This window comes from Rhinatrema bivittatum, chromosome 15 (assembly GCF_901001135.1).
Source record: "Rhinatrema bivittatum chromosome 15, aRhiBiv1.1, whole genome shotgun sequence".
NCBI classification, from domain to species: Eukaryota; Metazoa; Chordata; class Amphibia; order Gymnophiona; family Rhinatrematidae; genus Rhinatrema; species Rhinatrema bivittatum.
In genome coordinates this window covers 23,040,728-23,063,572 of record NC_042629.1, presented here as the reverse complement: position 1 = coordinate 23,063,572, position 22,845 = coordinate 23,040,728, and positions in this window count along the sequence as shown.

The following is a 22,845-nucleotide window of genomic DNA, read 5'->3' as shown; positions in this document are numbered from 1 at the left end:
AAACCTGATAGCAAAGAGCTGAAAATGTCAGTTCCTCCGGGCTGGAGTGCTAAAGGAGCCATTAAACCAGAGGTCCCACCCCATGTGGAACTGGTATCACTGCTGGAAGGTTAGATTCTTGACTCCAAGATCTCTCTCTCCTCATTTCTTCCTTTCACTTTCATCAGGGAGCCATTGGGGGTTTTCCCCCACCACTGGCCAGGGTGGCAGTTTTCTTCTGAACCTTCCTAATGATTATGGCTTTTAGAAAGAAGTTTACTTCCAAAATACTAAACTGGAAAGACCACTTTGATCTAGTCAGGATGATAAAGACATTACATACATTTGCATTCCTATTATTTGATTCGGGAAACCCTTCACACTGGCATAAGGCACTTGGTTTTAAAACCAGTAATGAAAGAAGCTTTTCAGTACTATCGGCGCTTTGTTGGTGTGTCTCTTCATCCAGTGTCAATACAATACAAATACAATCTGTCCTCACTAAGCAACATTGAACGATGACGTCAACAACAAGGAATACTTCAGGATGATCGAGAAAGTCCAGCAACTGTGGTTATTTTATAGAGATGTGCCAGATTACTCTGTAGATCCAACTCCTATGGATCCAGATTGGATTCAGATTAATCTATATACTGAAAATATGAACTAGGAACCACTAGCATGGTCTGGTTCCTGTTCTTGTGGTATTTTAGCCACTAACCAGTCCTCTAATCATGCCTTAGGCCCAACCTCTTCTTCAGGGCAGCACTCAATGGAAAGGATTTTTGGAAGTCCCTTTGAGTGGGAAGGAAGTAAACGTAGCCTGGGAGAGGAAGTCAGGGGAAAATGAGATGAACAGGCAGAAAGAAACTGCAAGTGCAAAGAAAATCAAACCATTCCTTCAGAGTGCACAAAGGGGGAATTAAAGAGAGCGGAGGAGGGAAGATTCTGTTAGACAGACACGGTGGGGGAAATGAGTTTCATCCTGAAAGATACCTGACAGGTGCTAACCCAGACGACACAGAACGCATCGACCATGATGTCTCTCTTACTGGAGTACTTAAAAAATGCAAGATACCATTAATTTAGTCATCTTCCCTCTGCTTCCGAACTTCCCCTCACTAGCAGCCTGAGTACCAAGCAGATTCCTCCATTATGCAAGCCAACGTAAACATATAAGAGGTGCTAATCACAGAAATCAATTCTCTTTAGCGAGCACTGAAATGCCCTGGAGGCCTCAGAAAATGTCTTCTTACCATCTGAGAATGTAGTAGTAGAAGGGCTGGGCTGACATTACCTCTATAAACGCATGAAATTACAGAGCCCAGGGGATTTATTTAACCAGGAAACTTATATTACTGAAATCAGACATCTCACTTCCCAGGTGCTCCTGGAAGATAATGGCCCTAATGTTCATAATTTAGTGGTGTACATATTCAGCTTAGCGTGTTAAAGGAGGAATGTAAGGTTGGGAGGTGAAAAGCTCCCATTGCACACTCAGTTCTGTGCTTTAATCATATTATAGAAATGTAAACTTTTCTTCTAGGAAACAGGATATTCTTTATTCGCTCTGCAGAATTATAATGAGGTAGTTGTGCTGACGTTTCCATGTGGTCTCCAACCATTACTTTTGGATCCTAATGTTCTGATTCTTCAACAAAAGAGCTATGTCATAATTTTAGGGCGTACTTTCCTCACAGGAACAGAAGATGAGGCTATGACCTGAAGATATCCTTCTATCACGGCAGTTGAGGAATATACCATGATCTGAGGATATTTTTTCCTTATGTGTGCTGGGGATTACATTAAAATCTGAGGATATCCTTTCCTCATGGAGGAGATGCCCCCTTGATTTTAGGCTATCTGTTTGTTGACTGAAGCTGGGACTTTGCCCCGTTTTCTGGACAGCCATTCCTTGTGCACTATGTCACAATGTTAGGAACTCTACCATTTGCAGATTTATAAATAAAAATTATCCATGACTGAGACTTGAATGGATTATCTCAGTCACCTAGCAGTACAAGGATTAACAGATACTCAATCTCAAATCATGATCTGCAAATCTCTTGGCCTGTCTCTAGCCCGGGAGCCATGTGCGCCTGTGACACTGGGAACACGGGGAAGTGTTTTCTCTCGCAGCAATAACCACATTAGACTTGTTACAAGCTTGTCATTCTGTTCGTCCATCTGGTTAGCAGAGGCACTAGAGAGGAGGTGACAGCAGAGGTAAATGGCTATGCGTCAGAGTGTAAATGAGCAGAGCAGACACTGAAGTAGCTGATACAATCCTGCCCACAAACACTGTGATTCGCTAGAAAGCTAGCTCACCTATTCTTAGCTGCTCTACATTGACACATTCTCAACTGCAAGCTGTAAATCAGATTAAATATTCCTCTTTTGGGTCTACCCTGCAGGCTGAAGCGATATATAGTGCGACATGGGAGATCCAAATTTGGATCTCCCCATCTCTCAGGGTGTTGTGCTCGCGGCTGCTCTGTGCCCTTGCTCCACCCTCTCTACCTCTGTGGCGACTCCCTCCGGGTCTGATGGACGGCGGCGTCTCCATGCCACTTCTCCCCGGCGTCCCCGGACCAGCTCGACACTGCGGATCCGCCATGTTCCTGATGATGTAGGGCGCGCGCACCCATGCGCTCTGAAGAATGTACCAGCAAGGACGCGAACCTCAGGGGCGTCCCCCTGTATTGACGTCATCTGCTTCCAGCATAAAAAGTCTTCACTTAGTAATAAGGAAGGAGCAAATAAAAGATATATATAGTTCAGACACAGTTATTTGTTGGTAATTGCTTATAAAATACTGCTCTTTTTTTTTCTGCATATTAGACAGGTTTCGTTATTACTTTCAGTACCAGTCCTAGATTACCACAGATGAGATCAAATGATGTTTTCTGTAAAGTTGAAATGTGTGTTTTGTTTCAAGTATTTGGAGATCTATCTGTGTTTTATCTTCTGTAATGATTTATATAAGTTTAATAAAAATAAAATTAAAAAAAAAAAAAAAAGTCTTCACTTACGCTTACGATTTGGGTTAGCAAGGATTGATTGCGGGGATTCATCTGGACCCGCTTCTCTCTACTCTATTTATTTATTTATTTATTTTTTACTTTTATATACTGACATTCTTGCATTAAATACAAATCATGCCGGTTTACAGTGAAACAGAAAAAGCAGGAAAAAATTCCTTACTCTGCCTCCTCGGACTTACCAGGGCTACCTGCTCCTCGGGGGCCTCACTCTCTGTTCTTGAGTCCGGGAGCGACCTCCTGCACTCAGACCGTCGGCAGCCAGTATTCAAAATGGCGCCAATAGCCTTTGCCCATACTATGTCACAGGGGCTACCGGTGCCATTGGTCAGCCCCTGTCACAAGGTAGGAGCACAAGATGGCGCCGGCCATCCAGTGCTCCTACCATGTGACAGGGTCTGGCCAATGGCATGGATACCCTGTCACATGGTAAGGGCAAAGGGCCATCGGCGCCATTTTGATTAGTGGCAGCCGACAGCCCGGGAGCGGGAGGACAGCCCAGAGCGGGAGATCGCTCCTGGGACCCCCACTGGACCACCAGGTACCTGTAAAAAGTTTTTTGGGGGGGTCGGGAGGGTGGGGGAAGCTAAGGGGTTAGTTTTAAAGGGTCGGGGTGGGTTTTTTGTTTATAGGCTCGGGCGCAGCCGGAAAACAAAACCGCGATCGGGCCCGATGCAAAAAAACCCACCTGTGAATCGGAACCGGAATCCGAACCGATTCCGGTTCCAATTCACATCTCTACTGTCTAGAAGCTATCGCAGGTACAGACATTTGTGAGTTACTATTTCAGATTGCATATAGGAACCGGTACTTGCCTTGAGGGCTCATGTTCCTGAATACACTGAAGATTCTCTACTGCCTGGAAGCCTTTACAGATACAGACAATTCTCAGCAACCCTGGGATCGCAGTTCCAGTATCTGAGGGACTTCAGTCTTGCCGAGCACATCAGCTCTTTACTGCCACCTCTGGTGGTTCTACTTCCTGTCTAATAAAGAACTGTTTGTGTCTGTCTCCATACCCAAGCCTAGCCGGTGGTCCCTCTCAGGATATCCTCCTGGGGGCGCTGTCATCTCCATTGGCCCAAGGATTCACCTATTTACATTAGAGTGCTCACTCCTCCCACTTCAGGAGCTGCACATAACAGACTGCTAACTCTTATCTGCTTGCTCCTCTCATCAGCATAGCAGATCCTAACAGATTGCTAACTCCTCCCCTCTGGAGGAGCAGATCCTAACACAGGGCCTGTCAGGCCTGACAACAGGTACCCTTTAGACCTTGGGCTGGTAAGAGTTGAGCAGGCATATATCTAGAGTGGGGGGCTGAAGATGAAGCGACAAAATATGATAAAAGACATAAAAAATATATTCCCATTTTAAAACCTGCAAAATATATCTTAAAAAATACCCAGACCTCCTTGTTTCAACATTTTGCACTGCTTGAATACATCGAGCCCTATTTCACAGTTTCCCAAACAACTAAGCAGTGAAGTGTAGAAGGATGTACGCAATCATGTTAACCAATTCTGTACAGCCAACTTCATATTTGGGGTAATTCTGTAACATTGTGCATTCGTTAGTGGCAAATATGGGGTATAAATTACATTAGATTTCAAAGCAGATTTCGGCACATAAAGCCACTTTGAAAATTATCCTGGCAAAATTACACGCACACATCTGTTACACATAGTTACATTTGCTATTGGGTGTGCATAGCTTTGCTGAACACATTTATATGGATACTTTCTAAAATCTAAAAGTATGTAAGCAGACTCCGCCCCTTGGAACTCCTCTCCCTTATGTGCGTAAGTTTTTGCTTGGATGGGTCGCACTACTTTACCCTCAGAAATCCCTTTAAAAATGACCCTTAATATGCTATCCCCTTGCAGCTTATCATGCCTTAAGGTAATGGCTAGCTTGCCAGGGTATTTAATATCTTTTCCTTCTGTGGGCCTCCCGAGTCTCTCGAGTAGTGCAAGGATTTAGTAGAGTTTACAGCCACTGATTTTGTTCTAAATGAGGATAGTCTAAGAGAGATGCAAAAAACACATATCGGTATATGCATTTTTTCCCTCCAGAGATAGGATTCTTACACAGCATTGGAAAAATGGCAAAAGAAAGAAATATTACTGTGGGGCAGGCAGAAAAAGAGCAGCAACAATATGGCTGAAATATTTCAGGCCCCAATCAAGCCAATTAAAAAGTTAGATTTTTCTTGTGGCCAATTCCTCTACCCCCAACTAAAAGGAGGAGATGTATAAGTATTGCTAGGAAGTTAAACAGGTTATTATTAGGAGGGGCAGGGGAAGAAAGCATAATCTGGAAAGGCAAGGCAGTTTCTACTCAGTCTGATAGAAGGAAGAAGGTTTACTGGTAAATCTATTGGTCTCAAGCTAAGAAGGAATAAAATATCAGACTGGCTATGGTAAACCGAAGAAAGACAACCATGAGTGGATAACATTGGTCCTGTCTACCAAGGAAGCTGTTTGTGCTGGAAAATCCTGCTTCATTTGATGATGGGCTCCAGTCTGGATTAGAGATGGGGATTTTATCTTGCAGTAATCTCTTGAGAGAAACATAGAAAGGGCTTGGAACACAGGAAAGACCTGCATTCTGCAGCTGGCACTCTTCTGTCACACGGATTGTTATAAACTCAGGCTCATCCTGGCGCTGAAATGAACCTTTTCTGTTTCTCATTGGTAAGTTGCCTTCTGCCTGCAGTGTTTTAAATGTGATTGCTGTCTTAGACCACTTACAGATGTAAAATAAAAGGATACGAGCTGGATTCTGCACTGACCAGATGAAGCTTGGTAGTCAACTGCAAACCTATTTGGCCAATGAAAAGAAATGTCTGCTCTGACCTTTATCTGAATTATTTCTATCCGCATACTCCTTTATTTCCAGACTTTAATTTTAAACAATGCTTTACTGAAATGCAAGCACAGGGATAATGGTCTCACACAAAAATTGGTGTTATGCATTCAGTATGAAAAGACTACCATAACAATTTATAGATTTAACAATAGAAAGGAGGTAGTGTAATGTGTTTATTTTTATTAAAATTTCAAGTAACATATTTATTTTAAAATACAGAATACAAAAGCTTGAATGTTGCTTTAGGTTAGTGATAAAATGACCATGCTATGTAATGATGCTGAACGCAACTTTATGTGAAAAAAATGAAATGGCTTTTTTTTCTATACTATGGGCATGCATGTATTTTTTCTTCAAAAAATGAGTTCATCAAATGTACATCCCCTTCCTTTATTTGCTAACATTTTAATACTGGGAAATGTTAGGGGTGTACATGGGAAAAACTTTTTTTTTATTTTATTTTTCATTTCGCATACTATTTTCTTCATTTTGTTTCTGAGTTTTAGTGCACATTAAGAAATTAATTTTTGCTGTTGTTGTTGTTTTGGATGGGAAACCATACATGAAAAGAAACAAACCCATTTTGTCATCATTTGTCTGATGTTTAAATACAACTGCACAGTCCTAGGGAATGTTCTGTACCAGATTTCTCTTTTGAACTGTATTTTGCTTAACTCATCCAAATTTAAGCACAGTTTTTTGAGCACTGCCACTAACTCAGCTCCATGGTGTACAAGGCTCGTCGAATCCTTCCCAACTGTGGATCTCTTATTCGAAAAGAGAACTTGTTAGCATCGGCATTGGCATCTCAGACACAGGAACTCAACAGAATGGAGTATTTGTGAACCTCAATTAAATTACACAGGGAAACCTGTTGATCTAGCGCCTACTTGGAATATATTGTAGCACTTTTATACAGTTCTAGACTTTTCCCAGAGCTCCAGATGTGTTTCTGCAGCACAGAGACAGTGAGACACTGCTTGCAGTGTGAAAATGTCACAGTCAGACCAAATAAAAAATCCTGAGTCATTATTATTCTTAGAGGCCTTTGTTTAAAAGATCACTGATAAGTAACGCATTAGTGTTTAGATACGTTTTGGGGCTGTGTGTTTGGAGAGTGGTATTTAGGTTTTGAATTTTTGTAATTGTTTTTGTTAAAATGATTGCTTTGAACTTTATGCAATCTACTTAGAACGGCAGGTTTGTTATAGATGGAACATAAATAGTTTAAATAAATAAATTGCACCTATTAGTTAAATTTCCCAATATTAATAGACATAGTAAAAGCCCATCCAAGGAGAGAGAAATACTGTGAATTGTACAAAGTACCTAATAGAAATGAGTGGTAGTAAAGTATAAAGGCTGAACTCGGGTGTACTGTGTGGTAGTAGATTGGACAATTAAGAGAAAGGGGGGGGGGGGATGGAGCTGGAGAGCACATGCCGAGAGAGGGGGGGAACTCAATTTCCATATGTGGTAGTAGACAGATTGGACAATACAGAGAGAAAGGGAGGGTGGAGCTGGAGAAGACAGGGGCAGAGCTCAATTTCCATACCGAAAGAGAAGGGCGGAGCTAGACAGGGGCAGAGGAAGAAGGGCGGAGCTCAATTTGCACACAAGTAATGCAGGTGCAGGGCAACTTTCCTCTTTATTATTGTTAGATAGTGTCACTATTTACATGCATATTAGTAAGGAGAATCTTTTGTTCCCCAAAGCATCCACAGCTGTAACTGGAAGGACAGCACTCATTTCCTGTTCCACATCTGATGAAGTGTCATTTTGTATAATATTTAGAACACAGGCAAACACAGAAAATAATTAGAAAACACAGGCCTATCATTAGAACATAAGAAATTCCCATGCTGGGTCAGACCAAGGGTCCATCAAGCCCAGCATCCTGTTTCCAACAGAGGCCAAACCAGGCCACAAGAACCTGGCAATTACCCAAACACCTAGAAGATCCCATGCTACTGATGCAATTAATAGCAGAGGCTATTCCCTATGATGAATTGATTAATAGCAGTTAATGGACTTCTCCTCCAAGAACTTATCCAAACTTTTTAAAACCTCATCCTCTGGCAACAAATTCCAGAATGTAATTGTGCGTTGAGTAAAGAAGAATTTCTTCGATTAGTCTTAAATGTGCTACTTGCTAACTTCATGGTGTCCCCTAGTCCTTCTATTATCCAAAAGTGTAAATAACTGATTCACATTTACTCGTTCAAAACCTCTCATGATTTTAAAGATCTTTATCATATCCCCCCTCAGCCATCTCTTCTCCAAGCTGAATAGCCCTAACCTCTTCAGCCTTTCCTCATAGGGGAGCTGTTCCATCCCCTTTATCATGTTGGTTGCCCTTCTCTGTACCTTCTCATTGCAACTATATCTTTTTTGAGATGCGGCGACCAGAATTGTACATAGTATTCAAAGTGCGGTCTCACCATGGAGCGATACAGAGGCATTATGACATTTTCCGTTCTATTAACTATTCCCCCTTCCTAATAATTCCTAACATTCTGTTTGCTTTTTTGACTGCTGCAGCACACTGAGCCAATGATTTCAAAGTATTATCCACTATGATGCCTAGATCTTTTCCTGGGTGATAGCTCCTAATATGGAACCTAACATCGTGTAACTACAGCAAGGGTTATTTTTCCCTATATGCAACACCTTGCACTTGTCCACACTAAATTTCATCTGCCATTTGGATGCCCAATCTTCCAGTCTTGCAAGGTCCTCCTGCAATATATCACAATCCGCTTGTTATTTAACTACTCTGAATAATTTTGTATCATCTGCAAATTTGATGACCTCACTCGTCGTATTCCTTTCCAGATCATTTATATATATATTGAAAAGCACCGGTCCAAGTACAGATCCCTGAGGCACTCCACTGTTCACCTTTTTCTATTGAGAAAATTGACCATTTAATCCTACTCTGTTTCCTGTCTTTTAACCAGTTTGTAATCCACGAAAGGACATCACCTCCTATCCCATGACTTTTTAGTTTTCTTAGAAGCCTCTCATGAGGAACTTTGTCAAACGCCTTCTGAAAATCCAAATACACTACATCTACTGGTTCAACTTTATCCACATGTTTATTAACCCCTTCAAAAAATGAAGCAGATTTGTTAGGCAAGACTTCCCTTGGGTAAATCCCTGCTGACTGTGTTCCATTAAACCATGTCTTTCTATATGCTCTGGGGCGGATTTTCAGCGCCCTGCTCGCCTAAATCCGCCCAAAACCGGGCGGATTTAGGCGAGCAGGGCCCTGCGCGCCGGTAAGCCTATTTTACATAGGCCTACCGGCGCGCGCAGACCCCGGGACTCGCGTACGTCCCGGGGTTTTCGGAGGGGGCGTGTCGGGGGCGTGTCGGGGGGCGGGCCCGGTCGACGCGGCGTTTCGGGGGCGTGTCGGCCGCGTTTTGGGGGCGGGTACGGGGCGTGGCTACGGCCCGGGGGCGTGGCCGCGCCCTCCGTACCCGCCCCCAGGTCGCGGCCCGGCGCGCAGCAGGCCCGCTGGCGCGCGGGGATTTACTTCTCCCTCCGGGAGGCGTAAATCCCCCGACAACGGTAAGGGGGGGGTGTAGACAGGGCCGGGTGGGTGGGTTAGGTAGGGGAAGGGAGGGTAAGGTGAGGGGAGGGCAAAGGAAAGTTCCCTCCGAGGCCGCTCCGATTTCGGAGCGGCCTTGGAGGGAACGGGGGGAGGCAGCGCGGCTCGGCGCGCACAGGCTATACAAAATCGATAGCCTTGCGCGCGCCGATCCAGGATTTTAGTGGATACGCGCGGCTCCGCGCGTATCTACTAAAATCCAGCGTACTTTTGCTTGAGTCTGATGCGCAAGCAAAAGTAGGCTGTTCGCGCGCCTCTTAAAATCTACCCCTCTGTGATTTTGATCTTTCAATATTTTATTTCACCTAGAATTGTTCATTACAAACCATCAGTATCATACAAACATGTAAAAGTATTTAAAGAATATGATTGTGTGTTAGCCCAGTGGCTCAGTGATAGTGCCGCACACTGCCATGCAGAGAACCTGGGTTCAATTCCCAGGTTGGGTTTTACAATCCTTGAACAAGCCAGAGTTGGGGATACTGTAGAGGCAGCAACCACAGCACTTTGGGGAGTCATAATCATCATGACTGGGTTTAAGACCCATGACTGCAGGGTTCCAGAAGGCGCCCTGGGACATAATCTCTTGTGAGGATTGCTAGTCCTAGGCTGCTGGGTTAGGTGACCCGAGAGGTGATATAAATTAGGGTAAAAAAATTTCACAGGAAGTTCTGAACAAAAGCTTATGATGCTGGAACCTAGCCCTAGTTCCAATTGAGCTTGAAAGGCAAAGGAGCAAGAAGAAACTGCTGGGCTCAAATTAAGAAAAAAAAACCCCATGGTGGTGCAGTTAAATTTATAATAATGTTCTTTATATAATTACATTAGAATGCATGCCACTGTAGAAGATAAATCACATGGCCATAATGTCTCCAAAGAACTCATAATCTAAGTTATGAGCTTAAGCAAGCTCAGTAAATTGCTCATGGTCACAGATTGCACTGGAGCTTTCCATAGCTGTGTGCTCTTACCCCTAGGCTTCGTGTAAATCTGCATAAATCTTTGCTGAACCTCATCAGGCCACCCATGCCCCTAATACAGGGGTAACATGGCTTTGAAAATTGGCTTCTAATAGGTTTACCCACCAAAACACCAAAGGGGTCGATTTTCAAACTCGCGCGTGTGTCCATGTGCGAGTGATTCCCAGCGCACACATGGACGCAGCTATTTTATAACATGTGCACGTCTGCGTGTGCATGTCATAAAATACGATTTCCATGTGCAAATGTGCGCCAAATGTTTATATCCGCCTGCACATGTGCGGGTAGGTGACCAGTCGCACGCTTAGGGGGTGAATGTTAGAAAAATACGCGCAGTGACACGATGGCACATTTCCAGTTCCCTCCCAGTCCGCTCCAATTAAAGAGTGGACTGGGAGGGAACGTCCCTATACCCCTACCTAACTGTCCTACCTTTTCCCCTCTCCTTCCCGACCCCTAATCCCCTATCTACCTACCCTACAATTTTTTTTTTAACTTACCCGCTCCTCTGAGCTGGTGTAAGTTACACATGCCGGTGGACTGGTGGCGTGCACTTCCCCAGGACATGGCCTAATGGCCGCTGTTCTGGCTGGCCCCTTCTTCCACCAAGTCCCGTCCCCCAGCTGCCCCTTTTCGATGGCCCAGCACTTCTGCATGTACTGGGGGTTATGCGCCTGGCTGGGCCTTTCAAAAATGCACTCGGCATGCACAGGGCCCGGCCACATGTGTAACCCCTGGAGTTTATGCGCGTGGGCCATCGAAAATTCGGGCTTTATTGCGCATTGTTGCATGTTAGTGTGCGTTATTTGTAAACAGACCCCTATTAATCTAAATGGCATATTTACTAATAATGCATATTAATGGGCTTTAGTAAATAGGCCGCTATATGTGCTGTTACTTTATAAATGTCCATGCCAAGTGCTAAGTGATTTAATAATGATTTACATTGGTTTACTTTATATATTTAATTTTAGTAGAACTTTCAGATACCATATGAATGAGAGATCTTCTTATGTGAGGGTTGTGCTATATTGCATTTTGTCACCTGCAGAGGCCTGTGAGCGGCTCACTCATTTCCTGACTCCCAGAGATGCTGCCAGCTCCTGTTTCCGCGCGGGCCAGAGTAGTTGCTGCCGCCGGCCTGCCACAGCAGAGGGAGCTGCCACTGATGTGGCCCAGCATTCTGCCCACTGCTTCTTCGCGGCTGTGTGCCACCGCTAATGTTCTCTTCGTGGCCCAGGCCACCAACATCCCATAGTTCAGTGATGCCTGCTGGCCTTCCATCACAGTTGGAACACCGCCAACTCTGCCACCGACTTCCTCCTTCACTCAGCATCCTCTAGGCGCGCGTGTACCTCTCCCTGCTATTTAAAGGGTCCATGGCGGGAAAAGCCCCATGGCCCTTCCTGATGATGTTTCACATCAGCCCTATAAAAGGGTTTCTCTGCCAGTTCAGCTTTGTCTTTGCAAGGAATTGCTTGCTCCTGGAGTTCCTGCTTGTGATCCATGCTTCTTCAAGGTCTTCTCGTTCTTTGTGGGAGCTCCTCTATGTTTTTGTTCCATGTTCCACGTTCCTTGACTCTTGAGGGCTCCTGCATCTTCATCTCCTGATGAAGATGCAGGATTGTTTGTTCCTGGTGTCACATCTTCCAGGTCTTCAGTCAAGTTCCAGATGTTCCAGTCCTCATGGCAAAGTTCTGCCTTCCAGTTCCTCTCTCGTCCCTCCTCCAGGCGTGCCATCAACATGGTCTGTGACCAACCCGCGGTGGGTTGTGTAGGGCGCCTCCTGACACAAGGCCTGGCCCTATGTCTGTCTTCACTGGATCAAGTCCACAGCATCCATCCTTGTTTAAAGTTCCATGGTTCAAATTCAGAGTTCCTAGTTCCAAGTCTGATAGTTCCAGTCTAGTGGAGCTTGTCCAGTCAGCGGATTACCTTGTTTCTTGTTCTAAGCCATATTCCAAGGCATGTTCCAAGCAATGTTCTGGCTTCCATCCATGTCCAAGTCGCAGTCCAGAGCCTACTCCACCCCCGGCGTGGTCCACGACCAGCCCATAGGTTATGTTTGGCGCACAGCAGGACAGAGCTTGTTTGGATTTGAACCCGAACCTGAGACCCAGGACTCTACTTACGAGGCTGCATCACGGTAAGAGGGTGTCATGCAATGCAGCTCCTTACAGTTTTCTGAGGCCATGAGCTCAGTGAACGCGTCCCTGCGACGGGCCATCGCTGCCTTGAACACCCAGATGCAGGAACAAAAATCAGAATCGATTGGTCTCCTGCACCAGTGCATGCAACAGGCCCAGCAGCAACATGATCAAGTAAAAGGCTTACTATGGACCTTGTCACAGCGTTTACACATAATACAAGTCCAACTTCCAGCTGCAGTCTCAGTTCCAGTTCTGGTGAACCCTGCACCAGCACCTATCCAGACTGCAACCACCAAAGGTGGCTGCCTTCGAAGAACCCTTGCAATTGGATAATAACCCAACTTTTGCTTGATGAGAAACAAAGGCAAAGACTGTGCCACACAAGTTAATTTTGTCAGTGCCTCCTGAGATCGGAAAACTCTACAAAGAGAAGTCTCATCAGGAATGCAGCCTTGCACCATCTTGCTTCCTCCCCACTACGAACGGTTCCAGTATGTCTTACCAAAGGAAAACACTCAGTTCAGTCCGAAGCTTTAGTAGATTCCGGAGCCGGGGACAACTTTATTCAAGAATCACTGCTACATAAATGTGGTTGCCCTACTACCAGCTTAACCACCCCTATTTATTTTGTCCATCTACAGAGAATCCCTACCTGGTCATGTGACTACAGCTTCCTTGCCCATCATGATGCAGATTGGGTCTCACCAAGAGAACATTCAGTTCTATGTACTATCTAAAGCATCCAGCCCTCTTGGACTACTCTCACTGAGTCTTCATCAACCATCTATTAACTGGAATTCCTTACAGACTGACCAATGGAGTCCATCCTGCCGAGAACATTGTTTTGCTTCATCCTTGTCTATGGCCTCTTCATGTTGAACCATCTCGTCTGAAGTGCCAGCTTTGCTGCTTCAATGTAAATCCTGTTCTTACATGAATTCTAAACAGTGTTGTCCTTATGCCAAAGAACCTTTGTCCATTGATCAGGACCAGTCTCAGTCTTTCTCAAAGCTTTCAGACCTTTCTTCAGTTAAGACTGCTTTGAATGATCTTTCAGTCCAGACTCGAAATCAACATAAAGGACTCGCAGCACTGAATTTAGCAAAAAACAAAGCATATCTATGGTCCTATGTAATAAGCAGAGCATAAGTTCCCAATTTTTATTACAATAAGATAATTTAAAAGTAGCCCAACAAATATCCCCCCAGTCATATTTGTTGAGGTGTAAAGATAAATCCATATTCCACTTAGCAGTAAAGGTGGCACTGGTCTCCAGTACTTTAACCCCATCTTGCAAATATATGTACAGACGGCAAATCAGCTTGGAGTGATACAAGGAAGTTGTCAATAACTGTTCTAGGCCTATACATGGCCGCAGTAAAGAAAAAGTTTCAGCCTCACCCAACAAGTCTCTGCGCAGTTGCTCATAAATATAGTGGGGCGGATTTTAAAAGCCCTGCTCGCGTAAATCCGCCCGGATTTACGCGAGCAGGGCCTTGCGCGCCGGCGCGCCTATTTTCCATAGGCCTGCCGGAGCGCACAGAGCCCCGGGACTCGCGTAAGTCCCGGGGTTTTTCGAGGGGGCGTGTTGGGGGCGTGTCAGGGGCGGGGCCGATCGGCGTGGCGTTTTGGGGGCGGGACGTGGCGTTTCGGGGGTGGGCCCGGGGGCGTGGTTTCGGCCAGGGGCGGCCTGGGGGCGTGGCCGCGCCCTCCGGGTCGCGTCTCAGTGCGCTAGCGGCCCGCTGGCGCGCGGGGATTTACTTCTCCCACCGGGAGGCGTAAATCCCCCGACAAAGGTAGGGGGGGGGTTTAGATAGGGCCGGGGGGGTGGGTTAGATAGAGGAAGGGAGGGGAAGGTGAGGGGAGGGCGAAAGCGAGTTCCCTCCGAGGCCGCTCCGAGGCCGCTCCGATTTCGGAGCGGCCTTGGAGGGAACGGAGGCAGGCTGCGCGGCTTGGCGCGCGCCGGCTGCACAAAATCGGCAGCCTTGCGCGCGCCGATCCTGGATTTTAGCGGCTACGCACGTATCTACTAAAATCCAGCGTACTTTTGTTTGCGACTGGTGTGCCAACATAAGTACGCGAACGCGCATTTTTTGTAAATCTACCCCAGTGTGTATGAGGAAAGACTCCAAATTTAAGAACTAAATCCTCAAATGTTTTAAATCTCTGCCCCACCCAAATTCGAACTAAACAAAGTAAATCCTTAGTCATCCAATCGTCAGTGTTGCTTGATAGCGTCACAAACGATAAAGAAGGATTGCATATTAAAGATGAGATAGGAGAAGGGCTGTCTATTGGTAAATCCAACAAGCTATGAACAACCCTCCAGGCAAGCAATGTATTAGACAATATTGGACTGCTGCAAGATATTTTATGATATACAGGAGAATAGGGAGCAAGAATTAATAGGGAACCCAAATGCAAATTTCCATCCTGATAACGTTGTAAGGAAACCCAATAAGAATTCCCCAAGAGACCACACCAACCCCTTATACCAAGCAACTACGCAGAGACATATAAATAAAGATGTGGAACATTAAGTCCCCCACAACCTTTTGTCAACTGCAAGGTGGACAATTTAATGCAGGGAATTCTCCCTCTACAAAGAAAAGAAGAAATGGAGCCATTCAATTGCCAAAACCCCCCTTAGGAACAGGATAGGGAAGATGCTGGAACAGATATAATAATCTGGGGAGCATTGTCATGTTAACCAGATACACCTTACTGAACAATGACAGGGGAAATTCCGTCCACCACTTTAAGTCAGAATGCAATTGAGAAAGGAGTTTAGTATAATTAAAAGCATACAAATCTGAGAGATTTGGAGAGACCAGAATCCCCAAATACCATAAACTATTAGTAGCTAAAGTGAAGTTTCCCACAGCTTGTGGAAGGCCCCAAAGGGCCAACTGGAAAATAAACAGATTTAGTATAGTTAATTTTATAACCAAAAAGAGTATTATAGCGCTTAATTAAGAATAAAAGTCAGAACACATTTCTGCACTTGAGTTAGATATAATAAAATATCATCAGCATAGAGGGAAATTTTATGTTCCTCAGAACCAACATGAAAACCAACAACATCCGCTGTCTCCCTAATTTGTTGAGCAATGGGATCCAAGGCCAAATTAGAGAGGGAAGGAGAAAGAGGACAGTCCTATCTAGAGCCTCGGAAAATTCAAAAAGAATGAGACAACCTACCAGTCACCAAAACCCTGACCTGAGGAGAGGTATACAAAGCTCTAATCCAAGAAAAATATTAGGGTGGGGGGAAATTCAAAACATTGTAAAACATATACTGCCAGGAAATCCAATCGAATGCTTTGTCTGCGTCCAAAGACAAGACAATGCTGGGAACCATACATATGAATGATAATAAATAAACGTCTAGTATTACCTGTAGAATATCTACTTTTAATAAACCCAGTTTGATCAAGACCTAACAGGGCAGGTAAAAAATGTTCTATATGACACTGCAGGAATTTTTGCTAATATTTTCATGTCAGTATTAATCAAAGAGATAGATGTTGCGATGTGGCCTGTAGCTGGAAACACGAGCTGCCTCTTACCTTCGCGGCCCAGAGGCCACAGAAGCTGGGGCCTTTCCTGCGGCATAGAGGCCACCATCTTCGCTGCCCCTGTGGCTGCCCAGAGCTGTGCCGGACCTTCTCTTCACCGCGGCAGGAGCCACGGCCTTGCTCCTCTTCAGCAGCATGGGACTGCTGCCTCCTGAGACTTCTGTTGCGGCTGGGGCCGCCACTGGCTTCTGCTTCAGTGGCAGGATGCCGCCACTCCTCCGTCAGGCCTGCCTGCAGCCCTTCCTCGGTTTCTCCTGTTCCTCGGCATCAGCGGCAGCATGGCTGCTGTCCATGCTCCTGCTCGTTCCTTCCTAAGGGGTGGGCCCGCGGCTTCTCTTGGATTTAAAGGGTCCATGGCTGTTCCGCCCCAGGCCCCACCTTGGACTCCTCCTTGGGCGTCTTCTTGCTGCTAGCCCTATATAAAGGCTCAGTAGCCATTTCAATGTGGCCTTGGCAAGGAGCTAGTCTCCTTGGAGCAGTCCTCCCTTGGACTTCGTGTTCTGCTCTATTGGACTTCCATCTTCAGTTCCAAGTTCCTGTGATGTCTTCCGTCTACCATGTCTGCACGTCCTTCGTCTCCTGATGTCTCCATGGCTGTACAAGTCTCCTGAGGTTCCTGGCTTTTAACCTTCCTTCACTGAGTCCTGCCTCAGTGTTGAGGCTCAGAGTTCCGTCTCTGGATATCTGGCTCCGAATCCCATCTCTCCCCTGAACTGTGTCCAGGTCCTCGGAGCTCCTTGCTCTTGTCTTCGTCTCTTCGGTGCCCAAGTCCTCGTCTTCAGTTCCAAGTGCCAAGTCGTTTCTTCAGTGTCAAAGTCCTCATCTTCAGTTCCAAATGCCAAGTCTTCTCTTCAGAACTCCTTTCCCAGACGAGGTTCGTCGCACCACAGAGGCACACACCCTCCACCCCGCGCTGGGGAGCGCCCCCTTCCACCAAAGCACAAAAGTAGGCCGATAAGAATCACAATGTAAAAGATCTTTTCCTGGCTTTGGAACAAGAATGATAATGGCATCTAACAATGTCCCAACGGAAGCACTAGGACTATCTAAATAATTAAACAATTCAGCCAATAAGGGTACTATGTCATCCCTAAAAAACATAATATTCTAAGGGAAAACCATCTGGGCCAGGACTTTTCTGAGTCGCCAATGTGACAAGAGCTTGATATACCTCATGGCTCATTATGGGAACTGACAAAGAATTCTTCTTCTCTTCAGCTAATTTTGAAAGAGAAATAGAATCTAAAAACATGTGATCTCCTCATCTGGGACATGTAAAGTTTCCCCATAGAGACCAGCAAAGTGTTATTGGAATTCAGTGAGAATGTGAGAGGGAGCATGGATCAAAACACCAAAAAACAAAATGTGACTTCTATGCCCTGAAAATCCATGACTTCCAGTACAATGCCAAAGCCCTCTTCTTCATTATTTCCGACCTCACTAAAACCTCCCCAGCACACTCCCCAGACACTAACTCTAAAAGCAAATGTAACGACCTTGCCCTTTTCTTCCATAACAAAATCTCCAAGCTTACAGCAAATTTTCCCACTGACACCTCCAAATCCAACAGCCACCCTATAAACACCACTGCCAGCCTTAACTCCTTTGAAACCACCTCTTCCTCCGAAATAGAATCCCTATTAAAGAAAATCAAACCCTCCTCTCACTCGACACCATTCCCATCAAACTCCTAAAATGTGTGGCTTAAGAACATAAGAAATTGCCATGCTGGGACAGACCAAGGGTCCATCAATCCCAGCATCCTGTTTCCAACAGAAGCCAAAAACCAGGCCACAAGAACCTGGCAATTACCCAAACACTAAGAAGAACCCATGCTACTGATGCAATTAATAGCAGGGGCTATTCCCTAAGTATAATTCATTAATAGCCATTAATGGACTTCTGCTCCAAGAACTTATCCAAACCTTTTTTGAACCCAGCGACACTAACTGCACTAACTACCTTCTCTGGCAACAAATTCCAGAGCTTTATTGTGCGCTGAGTGAAAAAGAATTTTCTCCGATTAGTCTTAAATGTGTTACTTGCTAACTTCATGGAATGCCCCCTAGTCCTTCTATTATTCGAAAGTGTAAATAACCGAGTCACATCTACTCGTTCAAGACCTCTCATGATCTTAAAGACCTCTATCATATCCTCCCTCAGCCGTCTCTTCTCCAAGCTGAACAGCCCTAACCTCTTCAGCCTTTCCTACTAATCATTCCCAACATAATAGCGAAATCCCTATTACAGATCATCAACTGCTCCCTCACAAAAGGTAATGTCCCCCCACCCTAAAACAAGCAGTTGTCAAACTCATACTTAAGAAACCCAACCTCGACCCCACAGAACTCTCCAATTATCGACCAATCTCTAACCTCCCATTTCTAGCCAAAATCACAGAAAAAATAGTCAACACCCGTCTTTCAGAACACCTGGATAACCACAAAATCCTATCTTCATCTCAATTTGGCTTCCGCAAATTCCTCAACACGGAAACACTCCTAGTAACACTCACTGACACCATACTCAAAGGTATAGACAATGGACACTCCTACCTCCTAGCAATGCTTGACATCTCATCTACCTTTGACACCATCAGCCACAAAATCCTGTTAAACCAACTCTCTGACATCGGCATAACAGGCACAGCACTTCACTGGTTTAAATCCTACCTTGATAATAGACAATTCAAAGTCAAGCTGGGTAACAATGAATCTGATCCAATTAACCTAACCCGAGGCGTTCCCCAAGGCTCTGCACTATCCTCTTCAACATCTACATGTTTCCCCTCTGCAAACTCCTATCTAACCTAGGCATCACCCATTTCATATATGTGGATGATGTCCAAATCCTCATCCCCATCCCTGACTCTCTACCTAAAGCTTTAAAGATCTGGGACAACTGCCTCGCCTCAATTAACCAACTCCTCACTAACGTCCACCTAGCACTTAACACCGCCAAAACAGAACTCCTCATCACTTCCTCCAATGGCCACCCCTGTTCCCACGCACACTTCAACCCATATCCCCCCCCCCCATACCCCTCTCCCTACAAACACGAAATCTAGGCGTAACCATCGACAAACCAACAGAACCTAAAAGCATTCATAAAATCCACCCTAAAAGAATGCTATTTTAAACTCCATGTCTTAAAGAAGCTAAGACCTCTCCTACATGGCAATGATTTTAGAACTGTTCTTCAGACCATAATGTTCTCCAAAATCGACTATTGCAACTCCCTCCTAGGCCTCCACCATTAAAACCCTACAATAGAAACAAAATGCTACAGCCAGAATACTCGCAAGAAAGATCACATTACCCCCATCCTAAAAAATCTCCACTGGCTCCCTATTTCCTCAAGAATTCACTACAAAAGCCTCTCACTTATACACAAGACCCTATACAACGAAAACATGAACTGGCTACACGACTCCCTCCGCTTCCATACATCCAAAAGACCCACCTGAGTCACCTATCAAGGAACACTCCACATACTATCCCCTAAACTTACACATCTTTCCTCCACAAGAGATCGAGCATTCTCGATAGCAGGTCCCTCTGTATGGAACACAATGCCACCTGACCTCCACATAGAACCATGCATGCAGAGGTTAAAAAAAAACAAACTAAAAACATGGCTCTTCAAACAGGCCTTCGGCTAATTATTTATTTAAGGATTTTTATATACCGACATACACTGTGGGTATCACATCGGTTCACATTGAAACATAAACTTAGCTTATTAGCGCTAATTAGCTAATTACCCGTCCTTGCTCCCACCCTCCCTTACCCCCCCTCTGCCCACCTCCTCCCCGCTACTCAGAAGCACCCTCCCCCTTTTTCCTGTGCTTTCCTTGTGCCAAATCCGCCTTCCTTCCTTCCTCCTTAATTGGTCTCTTGTCTGAGAATATCCTGTCCTCTACTTAGCCCTACCTATCAAGTTGTACACAATTATCCAGCTTCTTCATGCACTATATGCCCTCTTTGCTCTCATCTTGTAAATATGTTTAAAATATGCATATAGTTTATTTATACATAAGTGGTAACTCTACATGCTACCAATTGTGCTATGTAAATTTTTTTAAAATACCCACCCTATGCTCTCTTCCATTTAATATATATATATTTTCACTTATACATACATGTTAACCCTACATACTACCAATTTGTTCTATGTAAATGTTTTAAATGTTTTTAGTTGTTAAATTACTCTATATAATCATAATGTTCCTTGTAAACCGATATGATGTGCAAATGGTTAACGGTATATAAAAACTATTAAATAAAATAACTAATAGAACCAATAATATCACTGGCCTAATGGATCTTAATTAATCGTGCCATCAAACTACCAGGTTTATTACTTTGTTCATAATACTTCTGCCTTTGAAAGCGCAAGGACTTTTCTATGTGAGAAATTTGTAACTGGGCCAATTCATCCCTCACTAGCTGCAGTTTTTTTACAAGTTTTAGGGGAACTATCGAGTTTATGCTGAAGTTCAAGATTTTTAATCTTCTGCAACAAATCAAGCTGTTGGACTCGTTGCTGCTTCTTGATGTAACTGGCAATGGAAATAATCTTTCCCTGCACTACCGTTTTCAGGGTTTCTCACTGTAAACAAGGATCATAGTCATCAACTGGGTGATGTAATTGAAAATCCTGCAACACCTGCTTAATCCGATCAAAGAAGTCGGCATGTTTAAGGAGGGAAAGATTCAATCTCCATCTAGTACATGGATTCCAAGCTCCCAGAAGATCAATAGATAAAGATGTAGGATGATGATCTGAGAGAAAGGAAGCAAAATATCACAAACTACCACCACATTAAAAAGAAAGGAGCCTCAGAGAAAAAAATCAATGTGGCTATAGGTTGAATGTCTGGCCAAATAAAAGGTATAGTCCCTACTACTGGGATATTTTTCTCTCTAAATATCTCAGAGATTGTAGTACTGCAGGATATTGTGCAGACTCCCAGGCAGTGAGGAACTGGATCCTGCAGCACATGATCTATCAAGAGAAGGATTAAAATACAAGTTCCAGTCCCCACCCATGATAACATTTAAAGAAGAAAAAGTTTTACGTTAGCAAAAAGAGAAGCAAAAACCCACTATTAGGTCCATAAACATTTACAAATAAAATATCTTTTCCATTGAGTTCACCCTCAAGAATTACGAAACAACCCGCGTATGGATAAAGGCAGCGTTTTATTTAACAACACACAGGTTTCCTGACTTTTAGTATTATAAGATGACGCAAACCACCCATCCTGAAGCCAATTTGTCATGTCTTGCAAAAAAACTAAATGTGCCCCTTGTTTACGCATATATTGCAAGATCCTCTTCCGCTTAATGGGATTAGAAAGACCCCGAACATTCAGGGAGACAATCTTCAGGCCTGAATTAGACACAGCTTACCAGAACAAAAAAATTATGAGGACAATAAAAATAGGCCAGTTACATGATTAAGTATACAATAGACCCAAAGTACATAGAACTCGCATAGAGAAAAAAGTTAAATCAAAATGCCTGTGTTTGTTTCATCAAGTACAAATATATAATGAAAATAAACAATTTCCTACATTTTAAGATGTAACAAAAATGTGCCAACTTTTAGTTGATTCAGTAAGCAGAAAAAACATTCCCCAACCATCAAAACTCCCACCCCCGCACCCAAACCCCACAAAGCTTACAAACCACCCCAACTGTTTGCATCACTAAGCAGGCTAAAAAGCCAAGCTCAGTACTACTGCAGCAAAAAGAAAATTCCCTTACAGACAAAAGAAAAACAAAAGAAATAGAGCAAGAAGAACAGCACAAGTAAAAAAACAAAGCATTGAGACCAAAAATGGGGCAATAAACTGAAAGAAAAGTGAAAAGCCCCCCAGTGAAATAAAAAACCACAATCCTCCAATGCCTTTGGCATAGGCAAATTGCAAAGAACAAAAACAATATCAAATCACCAAAAAGAAAATCCCCTCTATAGAGTAAAAAAGAAACTAAAAGAATAAAAGGAATTGTTGAAAAATAAAAATATTGTAGGAGGTCTGATAAACCAGGACTTCGGTATCAAATACATACATTTAGCCAGAAATCAAAACAGAAAAAGACCATAAAAATAGTGAAAAAGTGAAAAGAAAAAAAAACAATGGAGAAGCAACCACGTCTTCAGCGAATAACTTGGTGTTCGGCTTCCTGCCCATCTCAAAAACGGCCGGCTGTAGAGTAAAAAGAAAAACATCAATAAGAAGACTCATTTGCTGGAGATGCGACTGACTGAAGAAAATCCAACACCTCAGAGGGTGTTTGGAAAAGCCAGTGTTCACTATTCATCACATTCCGAAGCTTCACAGGATATGACATGTAATACTGAAGATGTTGCTCCCGTAAATGGTGCTTTAATTCACCATAACTCTGGAGCAGTTTCTGCACTCCAGCAGAAAAATCGGTAAAAATATATATATTCCTCTCTTGATTAAACACTTCTTTGTGCCGATTCCATTATCTTCTGTTTGTCGGTAAATTTATGTAAATGCTCCACTATAGCCCAGGGCCTGTTCTGGGGGCCCGTTTGAGAAGCTAAGTTTCTATGGGCTCTATCCACCTTTAGCCGGTCTTTCTTCATCGTAAGGCCCAA